The 12,281-nt window shown below is 36.9% G+C and overlaps 2 protein-coding genes across 7 annotated transcripts in view; one reads left to right on the top strand and one right to left on the bottom strand.

Annotated features, from left to right (window-relative positions):
- Window positions 1-12,281, top strand: part of LOC134207793 (glutamine-dependent NAD(+) synthetase) — a 363,415-nt gene that overhangs the window by 1,120 nt on the left and 350,014 nt on the right. The gene's annotated exons all lie outside the window — the stretch shown is intronic.
- Window positions 1-12,281, bottom strand: part of LOC134207791 (cytosolic carboxypeptidase 2-like) — a 277,167-nt gene that overhangs the window by 1,736 nt on the left and 263,150 nt on the right. The window lies entirely within an intron of this gene.

The following is a 12,281-nucleotide window of genomic DNA, read 5'->3' as shown; positions in this document are numbered from 1 at the left end:
GTCTACCTCCTCCGTGAAAAATAGCCTTTGGACGCCGATAAACAATCAGCGTCTTTCCGCCTTAAGAAACGAACACTGAATGATCTTCATTTATATTCTATGTCACCATTCGAACAATCTGTGAGCCTACTGAGATTGAATTTCGAATTTCTTCTCATTTCCTTAGCTAGCATTTTAAATACCTACTACGATTGAATTTTGAATTTGGTATCTTATTTTTTCATTATTGTCATTTGAAAATATTTTAGCCATTTTTTTTTAAATTTTTATTATGAAATAAGACATACGTTATCACCATGTAACCAAAAAATGCGAATGCTTTATTGAGTCTCGCTTTATTCCCCACAGATGTATCAACCATTCAAAACTTCATCGTTTTTTTTTCTATTTTCTAAAGTAATTAAACCACTGCAATAGTGATACGTTGCTGGTTCTCAGCCTTATTCAAGTGCTTACGAATTGAAATATTTGAAATTTGCGATGCTTGTTCCTAAATTATTAGAAATACATGTAAAAGTGCAATAGTTGTCACGTCAATTATGAAATCATGGGCAGTGCGGATTGCCGCACGGCGAACCTGTGGAAGGAGACATATTAGTTTTAGCACCAAAACCAGTCATTCGACAGCTCATTTTTCATTATTTTCAATCAGGAAGCCAAAAATAATTATAATTTTTATCATTGACGACTCTGACCGCTTATAGGACCTTCGGATTTCCCCAGAGGAATCTCTGGAAAGGACTTTTTTAGTTTTAGTACCAAAACCAGTCATTCGACGGCTTTTGTTCATGGTTTTCGATCAGAAAGCGATGTATGAATATAAAATAGACCATTGACGGCTCTGACCGCTTTCAGGACCATTGGATTGCCTCAGGCTAACCTGTTGAAAGGAACATTCCAGTTTAGGAGCCAACCCAGTCACTTAACGTCTCTTTATTTATGGTTTTAATCACAAGGCGAATCATGAATATAAAATATAGTAATGATGACTCGAATTGCTCCGAGGTTGTAGACCCGTGTGCCGAAGCATTTGTGAACGGCGGTGGCGTAAGGCAATTTTTACACCGGCGGCGTCGGCGTCGACGAGGTCACGCCGTAGGCAATGTTCGGCGGCGGCGTGAATCAGCGTGAAGAATTTTGAGCGGAGATCATCCTAATAGCTACTAGGACATTGCCGCATCACAGCACATAAGTTCATTGGAAAATACTGCGGATATAAATCCAGAAATTCATTTGGAAATTCCTCAAGATATTTCTCAGAAAATTTGAGAAAGGAATTCAAAGAATTAATTTAGAATTTTCCTAATAAATTCTTTCAGAACTTCCCCCAAGAATTCCCTTAAAAATTTATTTTGGGAATTTCTTCGGAAATTCTTTCCGAAATTTGTTCAAAAGTTCCTTCAGAAATTTCCTTGGAAATTACTTTAGGAATTGCTTCGGAAATTCCTTTACGGAGTCTTTTGGGAATTTCCTCATTAATTCAATGGAAACCTTTTAAAGGAATTCCTTTGAAAATTACTTTAAGAATTCCTTAGAAAATACTCATAGAAAATCTTTTCTATAAGAATACCTATACGGACACTGTTTTAGGAATATATTTGAAAATCCCTTTAGGAAAAAACCTTAGGAATTTGATTAGGGTAGTAGTAGTAGTAAAATTCTTCTTTATTTAAAACATTTTTGGTTCTACAATTAATTTTAACATGTACAGTGATCGGCCGGTTGGCCCTCCAACTTCAATTTCAATTATTGTTATTATTATGATTATAATGTTTGACTTAATTTTTAAAATATAATGTATCATGACGGCCTTCAGGAGGCGCTAGTGTTTTTTTAAATTTGATAACCTAACTACTATGTACACTTATATTTACAATAAAAATTTGATAACCTAGATTGGAACTAGCGCCCTAAGCGCTTGTTGGTCCGAGTGTAAGCAACGGACCCTAAACTTTTCTTTACACTCACCAAAGCGTTCATGTAAGGTTTTTATTCCGGCCAGACGGTGGACCTCGGATGTTCTTGTCCTGGGAGGGGTGTTGAGGATCATCCTCAGGAATTTGTTTTGGACCCGTTGAAGTTTGAGGTGGTGGGTTTTAGCGCAGCTCTCCCAGACCGGCATGCCATATTCGATCACAGGGAGGATGATTTGCTTGTAGACAGCAAGCTTATTTTTCAGGGACAATGACGACCGGCGGTTGATCAAAGGGTACAGTAGTTTCAACAAGACGTTACACTTTGTCACCGTTTTGTCAACCTGTTAATTTGATTAGGGATTTTTATTTAGAAATTCCTTCAAGAAGTTCTAATAGAAAATCTTCCAGTAATTCCTCAAAAAAATTCTTTCCATTCTTTCCAAATTTCCCTCTGGAATTTGTTTAGAACTTTCTACAGGAATTCTTTCCGAATTTCCTATACAGCGATTCCACGGGAAAAGAATAGAGTTGAAAAAAAAAGTTGTCCAATTTTGCTCAAAATCGCTTGGTATGTTCTTCATCGAAAATAATTAGACCCGTATTTTTTTATTTTTTTTATTAAGGTGACCATGTTCGATATAGGGTTACCAGAAAAATCGCTATTTTTCGAAATTTTTTATTTTTAAAAAATCATAACTTTTGAACCACTGGATCGATTTGCAATATTTTTTTATGGATAGAAAGCTTATTACTTCTAGTTCTTACTAAAATTTTTGGTTTGGTGTATTGGCGTACTCAAATTTGCTAAAATGGTCAAAATATTCGTTTTTTAAGATTTTTTAAATGTTGGACCACAACGACTATATATTTTTATATTTTTTTAATGAAAATTCAAATATTTTTACATAACATATCATAAAATTAGAAATGTTCATCGAGCCGTTTTTGTGTTACATTTTTTTGAAAATTTCAAGTTTTCTGAACATACACACATGGAATGAGCATAATTTTCCATCACTTCAAAATAACTGCGGGAATCATTCTGTTGAAGTTATCAAACTTATTCCTAATAAATTCATGATAACCATGTGTACTAATCTAGTTTTATTTGTGAAGTAATGTACCTATCAAAAGTAGGGGAGGCTTGTCCAATTCTGACCCCATTAAATGTAAGAACTATAAATCACCCTCACATTGTTTAAAAGCAGAGACCAACATTGCTAGGGTTTACTCAACCATGGTTTACGCTTTAACTGGAACCACAATGGTCCGTTAGCGTCCTAATTCAGCATGAGTGCTCATAAGGGTTGCAGAGGCACTCATGCCGAATTTGAGTGGTAGCGTAAACCACGACTGAGTAAACTTAACTATTTTGAATTATTCCACAAAAGGGTCATTTTGAGTGAACCGAACTGAAACTAGAATATATTTTTTTTAGCGTGTAGATTTTTTTGCCTTTCTCGTATACTAAGTATACGGTAAAGGCTATATGATCGCTCCAAAAACAAACTTTTTATAGAAGGCCCGGAGACCCATAGTGTTATATACCAATCGACTCAGTTCGACGAATCGAGGTGATGTCTGTGTGTGTGTGTGTGTGTGTGTGTATGTGTGTGTGTATGTGTGTGTGTGTGTGTGCAAAACTACTAAAAAAAATGTCACTCATTTTTCGGGCACTTACCCTCAACCGATTTGCTCGCAACAAATTGCATTCGACGCAGAATCCTGTCCTATTGTTTCCTATTTGAAATTGGCCAGATCGGACTATGGGATCAAAAGCTATGGCCAAAATACAAATTCATACGAAAAAATCGCGTAAAAAATGTCACTCATTTTTCGGGCACTTACCCTCAACCGATTTGCTCGCAACAAGTTGCATTCGACGCAGAATCCTGTCCCATTGTTTCCTATTTGAAATTGGCCAGATCGGACTATGGGATCAAAAGTTATGGCCAAAATACAAATTCATACGAAAAAATCGCGTAAAAAATGTCACTCATTTTTCGGGCACTTATCCTCAACCGATTTGCTTGCAACAAGTTGCATTCGACGCAGAATCCTGTCCCATTGTTTCCTATTTGAAATTGGCCAGATCGGACTATGGGATCAGAAGTTATGGCCAAAATACAAATTCATACGAAAAATCGCGTAAAAAATGTCACTCATTTTTCGGGCACTTACCCTCAACCGATTTGCTCGCAACAAGTTGCATTCGACGCAGAATCCTGTCCCATTGTTTCCTATTTGAAATTGGCCAGATCGAACTATGGGATCGAAAGTTATGACCAAAATACAAATTCATACGAAAAATCGCGTAAAAATGTCACTCATTTTCGGACACTTATCCACAACCGATTTGCTCGCAACAAGTTGCATTCGACGCAGAATCCTGTCCCATTGTTTCCTATTTGAAATTGGTCAGATCGGACTATGGGATCGAAAGTTATGGCCAAAATACAAATTCATACGAAAATATCGCGTAAAAAATGTCACTCATTTTTCAGGCACATATCCTTAACCGATTTGCTCACAACAAGTTGCATTCGACGCAGAATGTCTCATATTTTCTTATTGAAAATTGGCCAGATCGGACTATGGGCTTAGATGTTATGGTCAAATTACTATTTATTGTGAAAAAGAATTCGAAAAAGTCTAGCTCACTTTTTTAGCACTTAGACTTCATCTATTGACGCTCGCAACAGATTGCATTCGACGCAGAATCTTGTCCCATTGTTTTCTATTGAAAATTGGCTGGATCGGACTATGGGATCGGAAATTATGGCTGAAACACCATTTTTGCCTTTTTCTACGAAAAGGCTGTATGTTCGCTCCAAAACCAAACTTTTACAGAAGGCCTGCAGACTCATAGTGTTATATACGTATAAGCTCGATGAACTGCGATGATGTCTCTGTGTGTGTGTGTGCGCGCACCAAAAGTGCGAAAAGTTTAGCTCACTTTTTTGGAACTTATCCTCAACCGATTTAATTCCAACTAAAGATAGTAGAATATATAGATGAGCGAAAGCATGGCTGAGTCGATTTTTCTGCCCGTGCACACGCACATATGACGTCACAGCCCTTAACGTTTCCATTGAAATCGTGACGTCATGCTCGTTTGGAGACACGTTTGACAGTTCGTTTGGAGACAGAGGATTTATCTTCACTCATCTGTATATTCCACTATCTATAATTCCAACAAGTTTCATTCGACGCGGAATCCTGTCGTATTGTTTTCTATTGAAAATTTGGACCATGGGCACAGAAATTATGGCCAAAATATACTATGTGTTATAAAAAGCGACTAAACAAGTCTAGCTGACTTTTAATGGACTTACCCTCAACCGATTTACTCACAACAAATTGCATTAGATGCGGAATCCTGTTCTATTTAGAAAGTTGGCCAGATTGGACTATTACCTTTGAAATTATGGCCAAAATACTTTTTGCCTTTCTTGTGCAACAAAGTTGTACCGAAAGGCTATAATTTCTTTCCGAAAACGAACTATCGGATGCTTCCACACTGATACACTTCCCTTCCTCTTCATACGGGAGTTTGGTAGAAAGACGGTCATGAGATTTATATCATAATAAATATTGCCCTCCGCTCGCTTGATGGGAATGACATTTTCGTTTTCTTTTTGTGTAGTCGGAGCTTCAGTTCAATTTACATCCAAAAGTGATATCCTTAAAATATATGACTGGGTAAAATAAAACAGGGGTATGTACGTCAAAAGATTGGAAAAGGAAACAAAATGTCGAAATTCTTATTAGCATATTGTAGATCAAGCTGAAAACCGAACCGAGGTTTCGCGACAATCGCATTTTCTCGCATTTCCGGATGTTGCAACTGCATCGCGAGTAGTGCGCAACTGTCCCATAGTCGGGCACCACTCGCGATGCAGTCGCGACATCCGGGAATGGGACAAAATATGATTTTCGGTTTTCAACTGGATCTGCAATATCTTTGCCATAAATAATCTGATTTTCATAGAACGGACAAAGAAATTTGTCTTTTTTACTCCTAGCTACTAGCTCATCTATTTTCAAGCACACACATTTTACGAAGGTCGAGAAAGGCACCATCACCGCTAGGTGGATTAATCTGGGTTTTATATTTAGTGAAGTTTAAAAATCAATTTTGAAGTCCAAAAAACACAATTTTTCCGACCAATGAAATCTACGCTGAAATTCTTTGTGTAATGAATGCTTTCCATTGATATTATTAAAAATTTGGCAACCAGCGCTGTCTGAGAGAATCTTGGCTCTGCTATATTGAGGAATGGTAGCTCAAATCTCAAAGCTTTAGACTACAAGCAATGGTTTTCTCTGATTACCTTCAATTAAAACTCAGCATTTAATTTGATTATTTTTATTTTTCATAATTCATCAAAAAAAATATTACATAGCAAAATTCTTACAATTTAACACACTTTTCTTCATCTGAAAACGAAAACCGTTTCACGATAATGTAATTTTCATTTTGTGGCTTAAAGTAATGAAACGATTGTGTTCCAGAGATTTGTTTTACACGAGTATAACGGTTCTTTATTTTCTTTTCCATTGCATTGTAATCTTTTTCGGAGAAAAACTCGTAATACATTTTGGAATCTACTTTAGAAACAGCCCAAGAGTAAAGTTTGTACGCAGTTGTAATATGATGGCCTTGTAAACTTGCTTTTGAAGCGTTTGGCTTTAGAACACCTCCTAAAGCGTCACAAGGCCCTTTTCCATGGCAAGTGGCAAAAAAGTTCCACTCTGCTTTAAGACCGAAGTCTTTGTACATGTGGCACAAATTGAAAGCAGTCATCTTATTTTTGTATTGACTGCCTGATCCATCAGAAAAAAATGGATATTTTTCAGGGAAGGTAGCTTTTTTTTAATGAAATTCACACAATTTGTTATAAACAGCCGAACGGCAACATGGTTATGTTTAGTAAATTCTGCGATTGCTATGAAGCTTGTAAACTTTAAATTTTGTGCTTCATCTTTATAATATATGGCAAAAGGATGGATTGTGCATTGAGCGTTTGCCCAATGAAAACCTTGTATAGCGTCCTGAATAACAAAAGAGTAATTTTCAGAGAAGTCAGCAATTATAATGCAATCAGTTGCTTCCAAATTAATTTTAAGTTGTTTTAAGTAGTTTCCTTGTTGCTCTGCAATAAAATTATGCCGAGATAATTCGCCGAATTTTTCTAAAAATGTTTCCACATACTCTTCTGCATCTATTCGCATTGAATTTAAATGACAACGGTCTGTTTGCCTCCATTGTTTAAATTCTAAGGAATCGACATTTTCAAGAGAATTCATCAGGTCATTCTCTAGTGTCTGCGTACCCGGGCAATGATCACAGGTTTTCAACCAACATTTCTCTGTAGGGTTTTCACAAAGTATTTTAAAAAACAAGTCATGATATGTTTTTAAATGGTTATGAACAGTGCTGCAAAGTGTCACCGTACAAGTCACGCAAAGCGTGACAATAACAAAATCCAGGTCATGTGTCAAGTACTCAATTGTGATGCTCAATGTGGATCTCACATGCTTGGTGTAACGATCACCATGAAAGTGACATTTTAGCAACTAGCGCTTGGTCACTCACCATGTCTTCACTTCTTCTGCCTGTGATCACCAGCATGAATGATAGGAAAACTTTCCTGATGTTGTGGTTGTCATATCCATGTCATCTTGACTATCGTGATGATCACTTGACCTATGCGGTGTTTGGTTCGAAATCAACGCTCGACAGCAATGGAATAATCCACTTAGCGGAATTAATGGATTTTTGCTGTGATAAAAATGCATGAAGCCAAAATAGAATTTTTGGGAACATTTAAGTGTTCTTATTGTTTATATTGACTTTTTGTGCAATATTTTAAGAAGTCCTATTAAAAGAAAAGTACATACATAGTTTTTCCAAATTTGATCCAGACTATCTTTTGAAAAAGGCCAAATTTTTTTTATTGATTTTTTCAAATGGATACAATTAAAAAACGACGCATCCTACAAAAAAATGTTGTATGGGTGACTATCGCAAAATCAGTCAAAGTTTCTAATAAAGATATCGGAAACAATTCAAATTGAGCCCTACACTGAAAAAAAATCAGTTTCAACAGTTTCAAAAATTAAAACTCGATTTGCGAAAAAACGCTTTTTTTTATTTGTATGAAATTGTGTCTCAAGATAGGTGATTATGTTCCCTACCAACCGTCCATACATCGCAAGCTTGACACTTTTAAGGGAAAAAAGTTTTTCTAACAAAAAATTTTTCTTGTCGGAATTGATTTTTTTTCTCAGTGTCAAGGAGTGCCAGTGGATTTCACATATACATACATATATTTAAATATTCCTGTACAGTCAAGCAGAGTACAATATTTAGGTCGTAACTAATCGCAACGGATAAAAATACACTGAAAATAATTTCGACAAGAAAAAGTTTTTGTTAGAAAAACTTTTTTTCTTTCAAAGTGCCCAGCTTGCGATGTATGGACGGTTGGTAGGGAACATAATCACCTATCTTGAGACACAATTTCATACAAATCAAAAAAAGCGTTTTTTCGCAAATCGAGTTTTAATTTTTGAAACTGTTGAAACTGATTTTTTTTCAGTGTAGGGCTCAATTTGAATTGTTTCCGATATTGTCTATCCGGAATAAATTTATACCGCTTTTTATACCGAAGTTGGATTTTTCTCCACATACAGGCAACTTTCCCAACTTCGGAAGTAGTGCGCTGGATTCGCCTAAAGATGCGCTAAACAACGCATCAATTAGTTTGACAAATAAAACTTCGGAAGAAAGTTCGGTTCGGAAGTCCCGACTTCCGAATTCTAAGTTGGTGCTACGCCGACAATATCTTTATTAGAAACTTTGACTGATTTTGCGATAGTCACCCATATAACATTTTTTTGTAGGATGCGTCGTTTTTTAATTGTATCCATTTGAAAAAATCAATAAAAAAAATTTGGCCTTTTTCAAAAGATAGTCTGGATCAAATTGGTAAAAACTTAGTAAGAGCCATTCACAAATACGGCCCATACAAATTTCAGAACCCTCCCATACAAAATACGTTACGAGAGGATGGGTGGGGGCTTTCAGCCCCCTGGTCCATTTTAGCGTTATGTAATTTGAGAATGAACCCTTAATTTAACTATTGATTTATCCAATTTATCAATTAAAAACGACGTCAGTCCAATCAAACGACAACAAAATCAATCAATAACGGTGCTCACCTGCACTTTTGACAGCTGACCGACCTGATGCTCTTTATGGTGATTATAGAACAAAGCCAGAAATCGGCCATTTTGTAAACCACGTGCTTTTCCAATATTTTTTTTCAAGCGCACGAGATGAAAGAACCATAACGCGTACGGGGCTGAAGTAATGGTAGATCGTTTGCTTAGTTATGCTGAACAATCATAATTTGAGTTTCGGCTTTGTACGAAACCTATTCCGCCAGATTTGGGCTTTTGGAAATGTATGTAGATAAACTTGTGGTGAATTATAAATTCACTACGGGCTTCATTCTATAATCACCTTATGGCTCTCAGCTTGTGGTTGTCAATCTGGGTGTCACGCTTACCGAAGGTACTCACGTGTCAGCTTCTACATGTCACGATCAGAGGGGCGACACAGCTGTCAAAACCCATAGATAACCCATCTACCCCACATGCGTTTTGGTACTTCGGATTTTGGTACCCACTTTTTGTGTAGTTTACCCTAAAGAAAGTCTGATTAGGGTAGGCGGATTATTGTACAAATTGACATATTCTGGGTAATTAACTATTTCTCGATGAAAACTTGCAGTATTGTTCCGTTTTAAAATTATTCTTCAAAGTATTTAGGTGCCAAGGTGTGTTTTTAATTGCATACAACATCAGCATATAGAAAAATGTGTCGATCTATTAGCTAATGTTGAATTATATCAACAGAATCACGCTTATATCGTAATTCTCGGTAGACTATGCAATAAATCGCGACAATTTTCCGACACTTCCAATTATAGATACCTTCTTATTATTATTTTTCTATGGCTCTACATTCCAACAGGAATTTGGCCAGCTTTTCAACTTAGTATTCTATTACCTTTTCCTCGGTTTTTGATTGAAGGCTTTTCTATACCCACCATTGCATGAGTATTATCTTGTGCGGCAAGTACAATTGATACACTATGCACCCACCCGAAAACATCCTAGACCGATAAGAGAATTAATCTCGCCAATTCCAGATTGACAATCCTACGCCTTTGCTCGCAAGGCTAACTGTAACCTTCATTTATATCAGCATTCCTTGGGTTGATTTCTTCATCTCCGTTTAGTCACCAAACCAGGTTTAATCGTATGTGTAAGACCGCTTAACCGCTGCCACCGTTGGGCAGAAGGTGGATTGAAATCCGGGAAAAATTCTTATGTGATTCTTAAGTTTAGATCAAAACGAATAGATTGTAAATATTTGAAATAGCGCTTTACTTTTCAAAATAAAAAAAAACGATTACATGCTTTACATTATTCTTCAATTCAGTTTGTTCAGACTCTTTGGATCACTGGATTCGCTCGAAATGCTTGCTGTGGTGTGGGCAATAAAACATTCTTCGTCTGCATATCTGATCCTGCCGTTCCTGCGCTCTTGATTGATGGTTCACTGGAACAACCGGATCCCATGTTGAATACCGTATAATCGATGTCGGTTTGATCCTTCGTCAATGACGATCCGATGCTTGGGTGGTTCAGCTGATTTGTCTGAATTTGTGGATTTCTGTCTCACTGCAGTTTTTTCTGGCACACTGTTTTTTTTTTAACTAAAGGGATCTTCGCTATTTGGATCCGGAAGAGTGAACTGCAGGTTTGCTCGAACTGTTCCGACATCGGTATCATTTTCGGAGATATTTAAAGCTGATTCCTGTCCGGGTTTGTAGAAATCCTGCAATTGTAATGCTGACTCTGAAGTTAAATGGTAGCCTTAGAAAATGGATGTTTTCGCTTACCTGTGTGTTGAGGATCCGCTGATTTCTTTCCAGCGCCGCATGCTGCTGCTACTTCCTTCACTTAACGCCAATAAAGCAAATTAAATCCTCGGTTTGAACGGTGAAACTATATTTTCCGCAAACGACAATTCAACGCTCATCTAAAAACATAAATTCCTACGTTTGCCACGTTTGCATCATTTGCACAAACAACAAACCAAAACAAAAACATTTGCGTTGATGTTGAGTAGGGGAAAATATGACAGTAGCATGCCCCTGGTCACGATGCGCTTGCAGTGATTGTCAGTAAAGAACATCGTTTAAAAGCGTGGTGGTTTTTGTTTTCATATCTGATCATCTGGTGATGGTCACGACATTTTGCAAGACTGGTTATGAATAAGTTTCTTGTCCTTAAGGGTTTTAAACATTAATTTAACATTCTGATGATAAATGCATACGCAGACAGTATGCGTTCCACTTGAACCAGCTAGAATACAATTTTTTGGGCGGCTGCTGGAAAACGTTGAAAATCCAATTTTAAAAGTAAAATATTGCTCTTTGAAAATTGAATAAATTTCACGAAGGTTACATAAAAGTAACCTGCGCTGTACATGCACTTTTTCTCCTGCCATATTTTCAATAACGAAATCCCCTTTTCCCAGGACATGCTCTGCTTATCTCGTCACTATTATAAAAGTCCCTAACTGCAGTTAGAGTATCATCGCTCAAAGACAACATATTTACTCTGGTCTCCGGTGTGCTCATAAAACCTTTTTCAATCTGTAATTTCTTTGCACGTTGAGCAGTTCGTTGCGAAACACCGAATTCTTGCATCATTTTGTATGCAGTCCAGGATTTGGGAAGGGAAGTTAGAATCCTATATCGATCGTTTCTGTCAGATATTTCATCAAATTTTGCCTTCATTTGTTGAAGAATTTCGTGACCGTCTCCGGGTTTCTGGGCACCAGCGCTACCAATTGATTCAGCACTCGTTGATTCCAAAGAAAACAAAGATTCTGAAAACAAGATGGAAAAATAGCTATTAGTTAGGAGCATGTTTCTTCATATAATGTAATACATATTGTATTCGATTATTCTATTTTGTTGCATGATAGGCAACTGCTCTACAAATTGAGCTACTAGGTCGGATTAGGTAAGATTATACGGAACTGATGTTTTTCAATTTTCTGAATAATCGAGTACAACTAGTATAACGTAGCAAATCATGATGTCTGAATGAACAAAAGAAGAGATTATTCTACTTACCAACACTAGGAACAGCGTCAATTTCCGATGATCCAGCGGCATTGGGATCGATTATTTCGAAACCACCATTATTGATGTTTGCTGGTGCGGCGAAATTGTTCACTCTAGATGGTCCCGCCACGGCGAAATTATTGGTGCCTGA

This window comes from Armigeres subalbatus, chromosome 1, assembly GCF_024139115.2.
Source record: "Armigeres subalbatus isolate Guangzhou_Male chromosome 1, GZ_Asu_2, whole genome shotgun sequence".
Classification (NCBI taxonomy): domain Eukaryota; kingdom Metazoa; phylum Arthropoda; class Insecta; order Diptera; family Culicidae; genus Armigeres; species Armigeres subalbatus.
The sequence above is the reverse complement of the archived record's forward strand: the minus strand, read 5'-3'. Positions and strand labels throughout refer to the sequence as shown.